The sequence below is a fragment of the Gracilinanus agilis genome, chromosome 1, assembly GCF_016433145.1.
Source record: "Gracilinanus agilis isolate LMUSP501 chromosome 1, AgileGrace, whole genome shotgun sequence".
Taxonomy (NCBI): Eukaryota; Metazoa; Chordata; class Mammalia; order Didelphimorphia; family Didelphidae; genus Gracilinanus; species Gracilinanus agilis.
Window position 1 is genome coordinate 384,545,857 of NC_058130.1, and position 13,508 is coordinate 384,559,364.

Here is a 13,508-nt window from a genome sequence, read left to right on the forward strand (position 1 = left end):
CTCTATTACAGCATAGCCAACACATGGCAGTCTAGTCTTTGCTTGAAAAACCTCCAGTAAGACTAAACATATTATTTCCCAAAGCAGTCCATTTAACTTTTAGATAGTTCTTATTTTTAGAAAAATGTTCCTGATGTCAAGTCTAATTTTGCCTCTGTAACTTCTATCTATTACTTCTACTTCTGCCCTCTAGAACCAAATTTAGTAAGTCTGAACTAAAGGTAGTGTGGTTCAGTGGAAAGAGCACTGGCTTTTTTTTTTTTTTTTTTTTTACAGATCAGGCTGAAAATAATCTGGGTGACCTTGGCCAAATTGCCTTAACTTCTGGGCCTCAATTTCCTCACCTGTAAAATGAAGGGGTTGCTTATATGGCCTCCCAGATCCCTTCCAGCTCCATAATTCTGACTCTAATCCCTCTTCCACATAAACTTAAATGCAAGAAGGCAAACTGTTATGTTCCCCTTGAGCTTTCTCTCTGGGTTAAAAATTCCAGTTCCTTTAACTTGTGGAATGGATTTCACCATTGTGGTTGCCCTTCTCTGAACACTTCTCAATGTCATTCTTAAGATGACATTGATGCCCAAAACTTAACATGATACTTTAGATGTGGCCTGATCTTCCTTGTTCCTGGAAGCTATGCCTCTTTTAATGAGACTAAAGATTGTATTTTTCCCCCTCCTCCCACCATGTCACATCGTTGGCTCACATTGAGCTTGTAAGTCCACTAAAAACTCTAGATATTTTTCAGTTCCCCCTCTCCTACCTTCAGATCTGCATTACTTCCTGACATGTACTCTTCCATTAGTGACACTAGCCTCTTGACTGTTACCTGAACACCACATTCCATCACTCGGTTCTGGGACATTTTTTCTGGCTGTCCCCCATACCTGGAATATTCTCTCCTCTTGGCCAACTATTGACCTCCCTATATTCCTTTAAGTCCCAAATAAAAATGCATCTTTTACTGGAAGCCTTCCTCAAACTTTCTTAATCCTAGTGCCTTTCTCTTTGAATTTTTTCCTATTTCTTTGTATATATTTGTCTGCATGGTGTTGCCTCCATGATTGTAAGCTCCTAGAGGGCAAGAACTGCTTCTTCTTGTATCTCTTGTGCTTAGTGCAGTGCCTGGCATAATTAATGTTTAATAAATATTCATTGATTAAGTGTATAGTATTCTTCCCTCTCTAGTATATAAGCAGTTCAGTGTTGCCTCAGTCTTCTGCTTATTGAGGCTCCAGATCTGCCACTCTGCACACTTTTGCTGCCCCTGTTTCCATTTCTACTACCATAATCAATATATTTCCCCTTCCATAGGAAAGTATTATAACTCATAACAAGACAATTATGTCTGAAAGAGGTAGTAACATTTCCAACTCTTTTGTTAAGGCCCAAAGCCCCACCAGGCTGGCACTGTAAAGGCCATTTAAGGCTCTTATGAAGGCTTTTTATCTCAGTTGATATGACATGTGAAGTAGCCCTCATTCCATAGTCAAGTGAGGGAAACTGAATTCCATTTGCCTCTTCCCTGTCTCAGGTGCAAGAGAAATGTGCCCTTTATCGGAGTCTTCATGAGGTTGGACTAAATACTACTTTCTATTTTGCTTTTCTCTTTTTGTCATCTTTATCTCCTTCATGCCCAGATTAGGATTGTGTCATGCAGATTACCATGAGGCATGAAGAAACCTCAAGAAACCTCTAGGAACACAAAACTAGAAGCCTCTGTGGGTAACCCTGGTGCAATAATGAAGGCTTTTATCTCCATTGCATACACACTTATACACAGCCTTACCAGGCACTTTTTATATCTAGGGCAAGTGGCACACAATGCTATCTCAAATTGCATTTTTGTTTTTTAAGATAGATTCATTGCACACCAAAGGATGTTGCTGCTAAAGAGGCTCCAGCCCAGGTAGGGCAGGCTAAGCTGGATAGGTAGCTCACCTAGGGTGTGACTGTTGCTGGGTGAGGACGCATGCCATTTCTTAGCTTCTTATTTTGATTAATTATGTTGTTAATTAAGTGTTAAGTTCAATTATTTCTCTATTACTGAGGACTGCAAATGCTATGAGAGCTTTCCTTTGAATTTTGTGGCTTGACATAGAGCACCAGTTATTCCTCCCTCTTCTCATATCTTCCTATTCCCTTATTTTTCCCATCTAAAATGCTATAGGATTGTCTTCCTTGCCAATATCTTGGCTATATTACTCTTCTATTCCTCTCTCTCCATTAGCTGCTCGAATTGCCAAATACTCAACCAGTCTACTTCTGCTAGCATTATAACATTATCTCTTTTTCCTGTCTTCTCCCTTTTTTCTAGTATAACTCCTATCCCAAAGTCCATTGATATGGGACTCTCCTTATTGGTGGAGATGAAGATCCTGCATGGTGAGCTGGGTAGAGTTGGTGACGTGCAAGAACTTCAGTTCCCATCTAATTTTTCCTGGGGGATTCTTCAAAGTAGAGTCTCACTTTGGGGCTTGCCAAGCAAAAGAGTCTTTTTCTTCAAATGTATCTTCTAGAACAGGGGTCGGCAACTTTTTTGGCCATGAGAGCCATAAACGTCACATTTTTTTAAATGTAATTTCGTGAGAGCCGTACAGTGCTCACAGTGTGCTCTCCTGTAACAGTGTGCACTCCTGTAACAGCGTCTGGAAAAAAATTGACTTTATGGCTGCAGAAAGAGCCATATCTAGCCCTCAAAAGAGCCAGATATGGCTCAAGAGCCATACATTGCCGACCCCTGTTCTAGAGAGAAGACAGAAAGAGACTTATCCCATTTTATATTGCTGAAGGAAAAGACTCTGGGAATCACTTGGTCTCCATCATGCCTCTGTTACCAGCTTGATATTCTAGAGGCTTCAGAGAATTTCCCTTTGGGTGAGATCCAAGAGCCTCTTTCTTGAGCTGAGTTACTTTACTCCCAATGGGAAAGCTCCTTCACTCTGCATTGTCTGGTATATATTCAATGTATGCCTTCTCTGATTCTTATTTGCTATTTTTGGAGAAATGGATTTCTTTGCTATTTGCTATATGTGTTCATTGAGGAACTGGTATTAGGTAGGAAGGGGGTCAAACCTATCACATATAAAACTTTCAGTCTCCTTGACACCACCCTACAGATAGCAAAGCAATCAAGTTAAACATTCCCCTAAATAAACAATATTTAAGATAGCTATGCTTCTAGTCTGCTACCCCTCTCTTTCTCTCTCTCTGAGGAGAATAGAGAATTGGCCTCCAGTCCCTATCTTGTTTCCCCTCCTAGCTGGAATGAAAGTCTCTCCTTTGGAAAAGAGTGGGGGGAGGGAAAGTCACAGGCTAAATTACTGTGATTCTGTACATGAGACATCTTCCCACCCCAAATCCACCAAGGCCCTTCCCATTTCTCATAAAATTCCCATCTCACATCTAATCTTCTACAGGACATCTTTCTAACCTAGAACATAGACTCAGTTTTTGTTGTTGTTATTTTTTGCTTTTTTAGAACCTTTACCTTCCAACCAATACACCAATATGGTGTATTGATTCCAAGAAAAAGAGAGGTAAGAGGCAATAGGGACTAGGTAACTTGCCCAGGGTCACAGAGATAGGAAATGTATTAGGACAAATTTGAACCTAGGACCGCCTATTGTCTGGCTCTCAATCCACTGAGCCACCTAGTTGCCCCCTGGTCAAATTCTAAGGACTGTTAGAAGTCATAGAAGGAACCTTCTAGTCTAACCTCCTCATTTTATTTATGTGGCAAGTGAGATTCAGAAAAATTATTCTAACTAGGCCCCAAGTCTCCTGATAGCTTATGCAATGATTTCCCCAGGCTCTAGTTTACTTTGTTCTGGTACCACTCCACTCCCCACCCCCACCCCCACATCCTAAAAAAGTCCAGAGTGAGTACGAGGTAAAATCATCTTGTTAATTGACTGATTTCCTTTAACATTTTTTGAAAATGTGGTCACCCTACTTTCTTTCCCTGCCTTCTACCTTTCCTTTCCCAACTCTTTCTAGAACAAAGAAAAAAGCAAGATGGTTCAGCAGTTATAGAATCAAAAGTCCTTAGCTGAATCCCTTTTGTGACACTTATACCTCTGTGACTTTGGGCAAATCCATTTTATCTTTCTAGGTCTCAGTTTCCACATCTGTGAAATAATGGGTATAGATTAGATGATCTCCAAAGGTTCCTTAGCTTTAAATCCCTGTACTTCAAATGACTGCTTGTGCATAGGGAACTAAAGCAAAATCTTGATAGAGAGGCAGAAAACTGTCATGGAAGAAGGAAGTAGAGATGGATGCCACATAGGAGCCAAAAAGTAATCCTTCCACTTTATTTGGCATGTAGTCAAGCCCTTAACTGCAGTTCTGTGTCTACTTAGAGGCTACATGATTGAAGAGGAATGTGGAAAAATTGGAAAGAGTCCACAAAAAAAGTAACAAAAACACAATCAGAGAGCTGGAGAGAAAACTCTATAAAGAAAGTTTCAATTACTTAGGGTAAAAACTCTTTTATAATTTCCTGGAGACTATGGGGAAATTTTGCAAATAATGAAAAACCACAGACTAAGGAAAATTAAGAAAAATGTTATAAAGATAGCAGTTGTCATGCCATTATGCCATAAAGCAATAAGAAAGCAAAACCCTAGAGCTAGGGGGAGTCCTTAAAAGCTATTTTATTCAACTTCTACATTTTACAGATGAGGAAATTGAGTCCCAGCAAGAAACTTCCTTATCCAAAGACACATGGGAAGTTAGTAACAGGACAAGGATTTCTGAATCAAAATCTGGTGCTTTGTTCACAATACGAATCTGAACATTAAGAATTACAACATTTCTCATCTCAAGCAACTGAGCATACTTTTTCTAAGGGCAGATTCTTAGTTAGATATATATGTATTAACATTTTATATTAGGACCATTCTTTGTAAGGGAGATAGATTCTCCATTCAAAAAATAATTCCATAGTTATTTTTATTTTATTGATGTCTTTTATTTTTAATTCTTATGTTTTATTGTTGCCTTATGTTTTTAACACTAATTATTTTCCAATATACTTCCCCTTAGCCATATGTCATACTTGTAAGGAAAAAAATCAACTTAATTAATTAAACTAACATTAATATAATTTTATTTTATATGTTATACTTTAATATAATTTATATATTTATTATTATAACTATGTAATATATTATAATAAAATATTATATCATATGCTGGCAATGATTTATATGTTATATATTTATATACATTTATTTTTATATAGAATAATGTAATAAAATTAAAATTAAGCAAAATCAACTAAAAAAAATGATGCCTGATGGGATATACCAGATTTCAATTCTGTAGTTCCATACCTATCTACTAAGAAGTTCTCTGGGACTAAAATTAACAAGTGTAACATGAGTTTAGTTACTTTCAAATATCATTTTTTCTTATATTGTTGTGCTCTCTATGTATAATATATATGCATGTATATGTATATATACATATACATAAAATTCTCTTGGTTCAGCACTGACTTTACTCCTTATCAATCAATGCATACAAATCTGCCCATGCTTTTATGAATTTCTCATATTTGCACTCTTATAATATTCCATTTTCATGGTATTCTTACGTATTCCATGAATTCATATTCTAAAATATGTTGAACCATTCCCCAAACAATGGGTTCCCAGTTTATTTCCAGATGTTTTTCTTTTTTACTTCCACAAAAAGTACTTCTCTGAATATTTTGGTATATATTCTTTCCATCTCTGATTTCATAGAATCATAGTTCTAGAGGTCAACCATCTAATCCATTTGATAGATGAGAAAACTAAGGCCCCCAAAGATCAAATGACTTGACCAAAGACATAGAGGTGGCAAGTATTAGAGGTGGGATTTGAATCAACATTCTCTGACTTTTAAGCCAGTGTTCTTTCTACCATATTCCACTGCTTCATGCTTTGGATATAGACCTAGGTAGTGATACTTGGGTAACCATTTCATTCTTTTAGCTGAAGAAACTAAAGCTCAGGGAAGTTATAACTTGCTCAAAGTCACACAGTTGTCTCAGAAAAAGAAATTGAACAAGCCATCAAGGAACTCTCTAAGAAAAAAATCCCCAGGGCCAGATGGATTCACAAGTGAATTCTATCAAACATTTAAAGAACAACTAATTCTAATACTATACAAACTATTTGACACAATAAGCAAAGAAGAAGTTTTACCAAATTCCTTTTATGACACAAATATGTTACTGATTCCAAAGCCAGGCAGACCAAAAACATAGAAAGAAAACTATAGGCCAATCTTCTTAGTGAACATAGATGCAAAAATCTTAAATCTTAAATAGAATACTAGCAAAAAAAACAAGTGATCATGAAGATTATGAAGATTATACACTACGGCCAAGTGAGATTTATACCAGGAATGCAAGGATGGTTTAATATTAGGAAAACAATCCACATAATTGACCATATCAATAACAAAACCAACAAAAATCATGATTATCTCAATAGATACTGAAAAAGCCTTTGACAAAATACAACACCCATTCCTATTGAAAACACTAGAATATATAGGAATAGATGTATTTCCTAAAAATGATAAACAGTATGTATTTAAAACCATCAGTAAGGATCATCTGCCATGGGGATAAGTTAGAAGCCTTCCCAATAAGATCAGGAGTAAAGCAAGGGTGCCCATTATCACCTCTGTTATTTAACATTGTATCAGAAATGCTAGGGGTAGCAATTAGAGAAGAAAATGAAATGAAAGGAATTAAAGTAGGCAATGAGGAGACCAAACTATCACTCTTTGCAGATGGCATGATGGTCTACTTAGGGATTCCTAGAAAATCAACTAAAAAGCTAGTGGAAATAATCAACAACTTTAGCAAAATTGCAAGATACAAAATAAACCCACATAAATCACTAGCGTTTCTATATATTTCCAACACATTCTGGCAGCAAGAGTTAGAAAGAGAAATTCCATTTAAAATCACCCTAGACAATATAAAATATTTAGGAATCTATTTGCCAAGACAAATACAGGAATTATATGAACACAACTACCAAACACTTTCCACACGATTAAAACTAGAGCCAAACAATTGGAAAAACATTAATTGCTCATGGGTAGGATGAGCTAACATTATAAAAATGACACTCCTCCCCAAATTAATTTACTTATTCAGTGCCATACCTATCAAACTACCAGGAAACTTTTTTACTGAATTAGAAAAAGCTATAATAAAGTTCATTCAGAAGAACTAACGATCAAGAATATCAAAGGAACTAATGGAAAAAAAAAGTGAAGGATGGAGGCCTAGCAGTACCAGATCGTAAACTGTACTGTAAAGAAGTGGTCATCAAAACAATTTGGTACTGGATAGACCTGGGGTAAATGACCTCAACAAGATAGTGTACAATAAACTCAAAAATCCTAGCTTTTAGAACAAGAACCCACTATTTGACAAAAACTGCTGGGGAAATTAGAAAACAGTATGGGAGAGATTAGGTTTAGATCAAAATCTTACACCCTACACCACGATAAATTCAGAATGGGTAAATGACTTAAATATATAGAAGGAAACTATAAGTAAATTAGGTGAATGTAGAATAGTATACCTGTCAGATCTATGGGAAAGGAAAGAATTTAAGACCAAACAGGAGATAGAGAATATTGCAAAATGTAAAATGAATTCTTTTGATTACATTAAATTTAAAAGGTTTCATACAAAAAAAACCAATGCAAACATAATTAGAAGTAAAGCAACAAATTGAGAAAAAGGAACCAGAGGGACTGTTGAACAACATATACAGCTTCTCCCTCTATAACCTTGGCTTGGGCACTGATAGTGGGGTCAAGGTGCTTAGCTGAGTTGATCATCCATAAACCCTGGTGGTCACCAGCATACCTTGGTAGCTACCCAGGGGTTACTATACCACTCAGCCTAGATCCATCTACCACCTGAGTACCTTGGGCCAACTTATGGAAGCACCTTCCTGTCTACCCTTTCTGTCAAGTAGATATACCCACCCCACTTTTAAATAACAAGGGAAAGAACATGAGTCATGTGACCATGGACAATTTATATCCACATCTCCTGACTCCAATATAGCAATCTATTTACTAAGCCATACTGGTCTAGGCAAAGATAAGAATTACAAGGGCTCATTTGGTGAATAACTAGTTATGAGAGGCAAGAGAGAAATCAAAGATAAGTTTTGAAAAGTGGCAGGCGAGATAATCATTGCTGTCCCAATAGAATACCAGGGACAGAAGAGAATGCTAATTTAGAGATAAAAAGAGGCTGTTGAAATATCTAGGTTTAGAAGTCATATAGGTAGTTTGAGATATAGGTCTAGAATTAAGGGCAAAAAAGCATGTTGGAGCCAAAGTTATGGGAGCTATTTATAGCAGTGATAGAGAGCTATAACCATGAAGAGAATGAGGTTATGAAGGGAAATAGTGTAGATGGAGACAAGGACCAAAGAAAGAACCTTGAGGAATAGAGACATTAAAAAATTGGTGGGGGAAAAAAAGGAAAATGCAAAGGAGGAAGAAAAGGAATAGTAAGAGGACAAAGGGAGAACAAGGAGAGAGGTTAAGTTTGGGAAGCTAAAAAAGAGAGTGATTTGAAAAGGAGAGAATGGCCATTAATCTCAAAAGCTGCCAAGAGGCCACGGAAGATAAGGATTGAGAAAATATTCCTGGATTTGTGAAGAGGAAGTTCTCTGACAACTGTTAAGAAAGGACATTTCAGCAGGACATTGATTAAGAAAGCTAGATTGCATGGATTTTTAGGCCTTAAAAGTCTTATAGTCTTAAAGCTGGAACTTTTCTTAGAGATTGGGTAGCCCATTTTAAAGATGAAAAAACTGAGGCTCAAAGTGGCCAAGTGATTTATTTAAGGTCACACAAGGAGTAATTGGCAAAGTCAGGTTTTGAACATGAGTATTCAAGGACATACTTTTTCTTAGCCACTACACTAAGTTCTAGGAACACAAAGTCAAAAAAGTAAGTAGTCGCTGCTTTCTAAGAACTTACATTTTAACAGGGGAGACAGTAGAAACTAGATGTCTATGGCAATAGTCCAGGGAGATTATAAAGGTCCATTCAAGAGTAATGGTACATACACATCACAAATAGGAGTTACATAACATTAATCATATGAGGTGACCTTATATTGTAAGGCAGGAGCAGCTAGGGGACCAGGACCTGCCTCATGTAGAAAGTGGCACTTGATATGGAGTTACAAGGAAACCAGGATTCCAAGAACCAGAGGGACAGCATTCCTGGCATTGGGGACAGCCAGTGTCTCTAAGAGATGAGTTAGAGTATCTTGTGTGAGAAAGAACAGGTAGACCATATGGCTGAACTGTAGAGTATCTGAGCAGAAGAGAAAATATGTAAGAATAGGAAGCTATGAAATGTCTAGATGTTAAGGTGGAGTTTTGATTGTCAAACAAAGACATTTTATCTCAGAGGTAATAAGGAATCATTAGAATTTATTAAATATGAGGGTGACATGGACCATGGATTGGAGTGGGGACAGGCTTGAGTCAGAGAGTCCAGTTATGAGGAATCCCAGAGAGAAGTGATAAAGTACCAAACTAGGGTAGTGCCTATAATGAGTAAAGAGAAGGAGAAAGGCTTGAGAGAGATTGTAGATAGAGAAACAAAAAGAATTGATGACTCATTGGATATGTGAGGTGAGTGATGGGAAAAGAGGATGTTCAGGAGAGGAGTTGGTTGGGAAAAAGACATTGTTTTAAATAATAAGATGTTCCTCCCAGAGATCCATGAAAAATCTTGTTAGATGTTTATTGGCTTATTTTAAAAAGCCATTATTAAGTTTGTGTATTAAATTTTGGTTTTGGGTTAAAAAAACAAATAAACAAACAAAACTACAAGAGTTTTTTAAAGAAATATTTTGGGGACAGCTAAGTAGCACAATGAATAGAATGCCATGCCTGGAGTCAGGAGGACATGGGTTCAAATCTAGCTTCAGATTCTCCTTAGCTATGTGACCTGGGCAAGTCACTTAACCCCCATTGTTTTTGTCAATCTTCTGTCTTAGAACTGATACTAAGACAAAAGGTAGAGATTTCTAAAAAAGATATTTTGATTATTTTTGGTCCTTGCAGATCACATTTTTATAATCAATTTCCACTGTTCTAGAGAAGATAATAGTACAGTGTTGAATAGTGTTCAATTTAAGGAATCATAATATCTAGATTTGAATCCTAGCTCTGCCATTTATTTCCTGTCTGACCTTGAGCTTTAAGTCTTTCAGCCTTATTTTCCTCTTCTACAAAATTCAGTCATTGAACTAATTAGCCTCTAATAGACTTTTTCATTTTAAATCCATGATTCTGTATTACTGCTGATGAGTTCTTTTTTTTTTTTTTTTGGCTCTGTTGTGAGGAAGATCATTTAGTATTAGTTACATATAGTTTATATGGACCTAGCAGGAAGGGCTGGAGCATTCCAAGATGGGATGAAGGAGCAGGAAGTTTCTTGTGCTCTGAGAGAGACTCCATTAGTGGTTGGCACAAACTGTTGCTAGCCCTGGGAGATCTCAGACCTGCATCCTGATTCCCTGGGATCCTGAGTGGTGGTGGCTTTCAGCAAGTAGACAAGACCTACAGAGCTGCACCAAGTGGAGGAGGAGTTTGGGATCTGGTGGACAGCATCTCAAGCACACTCGCTCTACTTGGATACCTTGGACCACCTTGGCTTTTGGCATCCTGTGATCATCTGTGGATTACTGTGAGAACCCTCAAAGCCACCCTCAGGCCCTTTAGTTGTGCTGGTCAAGCCTGACTGGAACCAGGTTTGAAGCAGCCTCCCAGTGACTCCAGTACTACTCCTTTGGGCCCTGCCTAGCTAGGTCAACTAGAATTAGAGTAGACAAGTCCTCCCCTTGCCCCTGTGAATTACCCTTTAGGTTTTTAAGTGTAGAATCCCCTATCCCACCTTTATTAGTAAATCATAATTAAAACTGTTAAAACCCTTTACCTTGCCTGCTGGTTCCAAAGACCCTGGCCTAGGGTGAGCAGAGTGACAGTTGGGGCTAACTGCCATTCTTGATTCTTGGTCTCCCTATGCTGGCTGGTTCTGTCTCTCCTTCAACCTAGTGTGTGTACCCACAAACCATTAGGACACATTTACATCCCTGGTGCCTCACTCTTTTTACAGCTCCCTGTGGCTGGCTTCTTATTTAGATTGTTCAAAGTCTCTCACACAGTTGGATTCTATAACTCACTTACTCTTCTTCTATTCTTTCCTACCTTTCTCTCTTTTTTAAAAAGATTTCTAAAAAAAGTTTTTTGCAAAATTGACTTTTCTATTTTGAGTTCGAACTCATTTTAAAGAGAATTTTTGCTAATAGACATGAACTTAAAGTATATTTTTTTTACACTGTAGCATCATTTAAAAAGATCCTTTTATTATCTTTTAGTTTTTTAAATTTGGAAATGTTTCCCTTAACATTTCTTACCCTTCTGAATTCAAGCTTTTTCTCATTATTTCATTATCTCTACCTTGCCTTTTGTATTTAGGCATATAAGAAGCTCTTATAGGAGGCTGAATATTCTAGTATGAAGTCACTACTCCTCCTTGGTTATTTGGGAGTCCTTCATTTTCAAAGAGGCTGCATCCTGCTCACAGTTATATATTAAGTAGTATGTGCTCTCTAGCTCATTTGCTCTCCTCTCAGGGTTCCAGGGCTTCCTGAGGAGCTAGGAGTGGCTTTTTCTTTGCTGCCAATGGTTTGAGCCCCCAGTGATTACATTCCTCTGTTATTAAGGGGTAGCTCAATTCCATTTAAGATCAGTCAGCTTTTATAGAAGGAAATTTTCTGCAAAGACAGCCTATCTGAATATATAAACATTTCCCCTACCACTTCTGAGCCATAATCACATGGACAGCACCTTGGTTTCTCAAGGAAGTAGGCTTACCTTAGTTCAGTTCCTGGATAATATTGATTCTACCAAGTTCATGCCCAAAGGTGACATTTCTGCAAGATGAATCCTCATCTTAGCTATTTAGAGACCTGAAGGTCTTCATAAAGATCAGTCCTTGATCCTTGGGACATCACTGCTACAACTCATTTGGTATCACCTTCCTGTGGCTTGTCCTCTTGGCATTTAGCATTTCCAAGTCTGGAGACTTTACCCTCTTCACCAGATGTTACAGAGAATAGCAGTCTCTGAGATTCCCTAGAAATAAACGAGGCTAATAAATATCAAATAAAACTGATAGACCTTTATGAATACCTCAGCAAGCAAGCAAAGAGTCTCCTCTTCATCATATGATTAGAGTCCTGGAACCAGTTATAGAATGTTTACCCATGTTCTGCAGTCTATCTCTCCAAAGTACTTCCTTTACATTTCATTATGATTCTCCTCCTGGAAGGAGGCTTTCTAGGGTCTCCTTATGGAAAGATTCTGCCCCAGATGCTCTAGACATGCACAGACTCACATTATATTGACATCAAATTTCCTCCCATCAGTTATGTACATGATAAAATGGATTCTGTGGGAATGGTTAGGGTTGTATCAACTGTGATAATAAAAGAAGAGCTTCAGGGAATCAAATAAATAAACATAATTGAGGAAACTGGAGGGATAAATATGAAGATGTTTCTTAATCCTCCCTCAGATGGATGTGGGGCAGAGTTAGAACAGAAACATATAGCTAAAGGGCACAGGAAGAGATTGCATTATAAGCTCTATCAGATGGGTAGTGTAAAGTACTCAGAAGGGGCAGCTAGGTAACACAAAGAATAGAATGCCAGGTCTCCAGTCAGGTGGACCTTGGTTCAAATCCAGATTCAGATACTTCCTAGCTATGTGACCCTAATCAAGCAATTTCATTCCAATTACCTAGCCTTTGCTACCTTTCTATCTTAGAATTGATCCTGAGGGGGCAGCTAGGTGGCTCAGTAGATTGAGAGCCAGGCCCAGATACCAGAGGTCCTGGGTTCAAATCTGACCTCAGACACTTCCTAGCTGTGTGACCTTGGGCAAGTCACTTAATCCCCACTGCCTAGCCCTTACCACTCTTCTGCCTTAAAACCAATACACAGTAATGATTCTAAGATGTAAGGTAAGGTTTTAAAAAAAAAGAATTGATTCTGAGACAGAACATAAGGAAAAAACAATAACAGAAGAATCTGGGTTCAAATTTCTTATTTGATATTTATTACCCATATGACTTTGGGCTGGTTACTTAGATTCTCTGGACCTCGGGTTTCTCATCTGTCAAATGATGGGATTACACTATATGATCACTGAAGATGGATCCAGCTCTAGTACCAAAAGTATTTCCTTGAAACAATTCAGATTCAAAGATAGGCTAGCAGGGAAGAAACAGGGGTCCAGGACAGCAGTAAATGGGCAGTTATTCCTTTGCTGGTGCATTTTCAGGAAGGGTATTAGACTAGATTATATCTTTCTACTGTTCATTAGGTAATTGCAATATAGAAGGACAATACTCTTACTTGGAATAAAACCTGTTTTCCCTGGTCA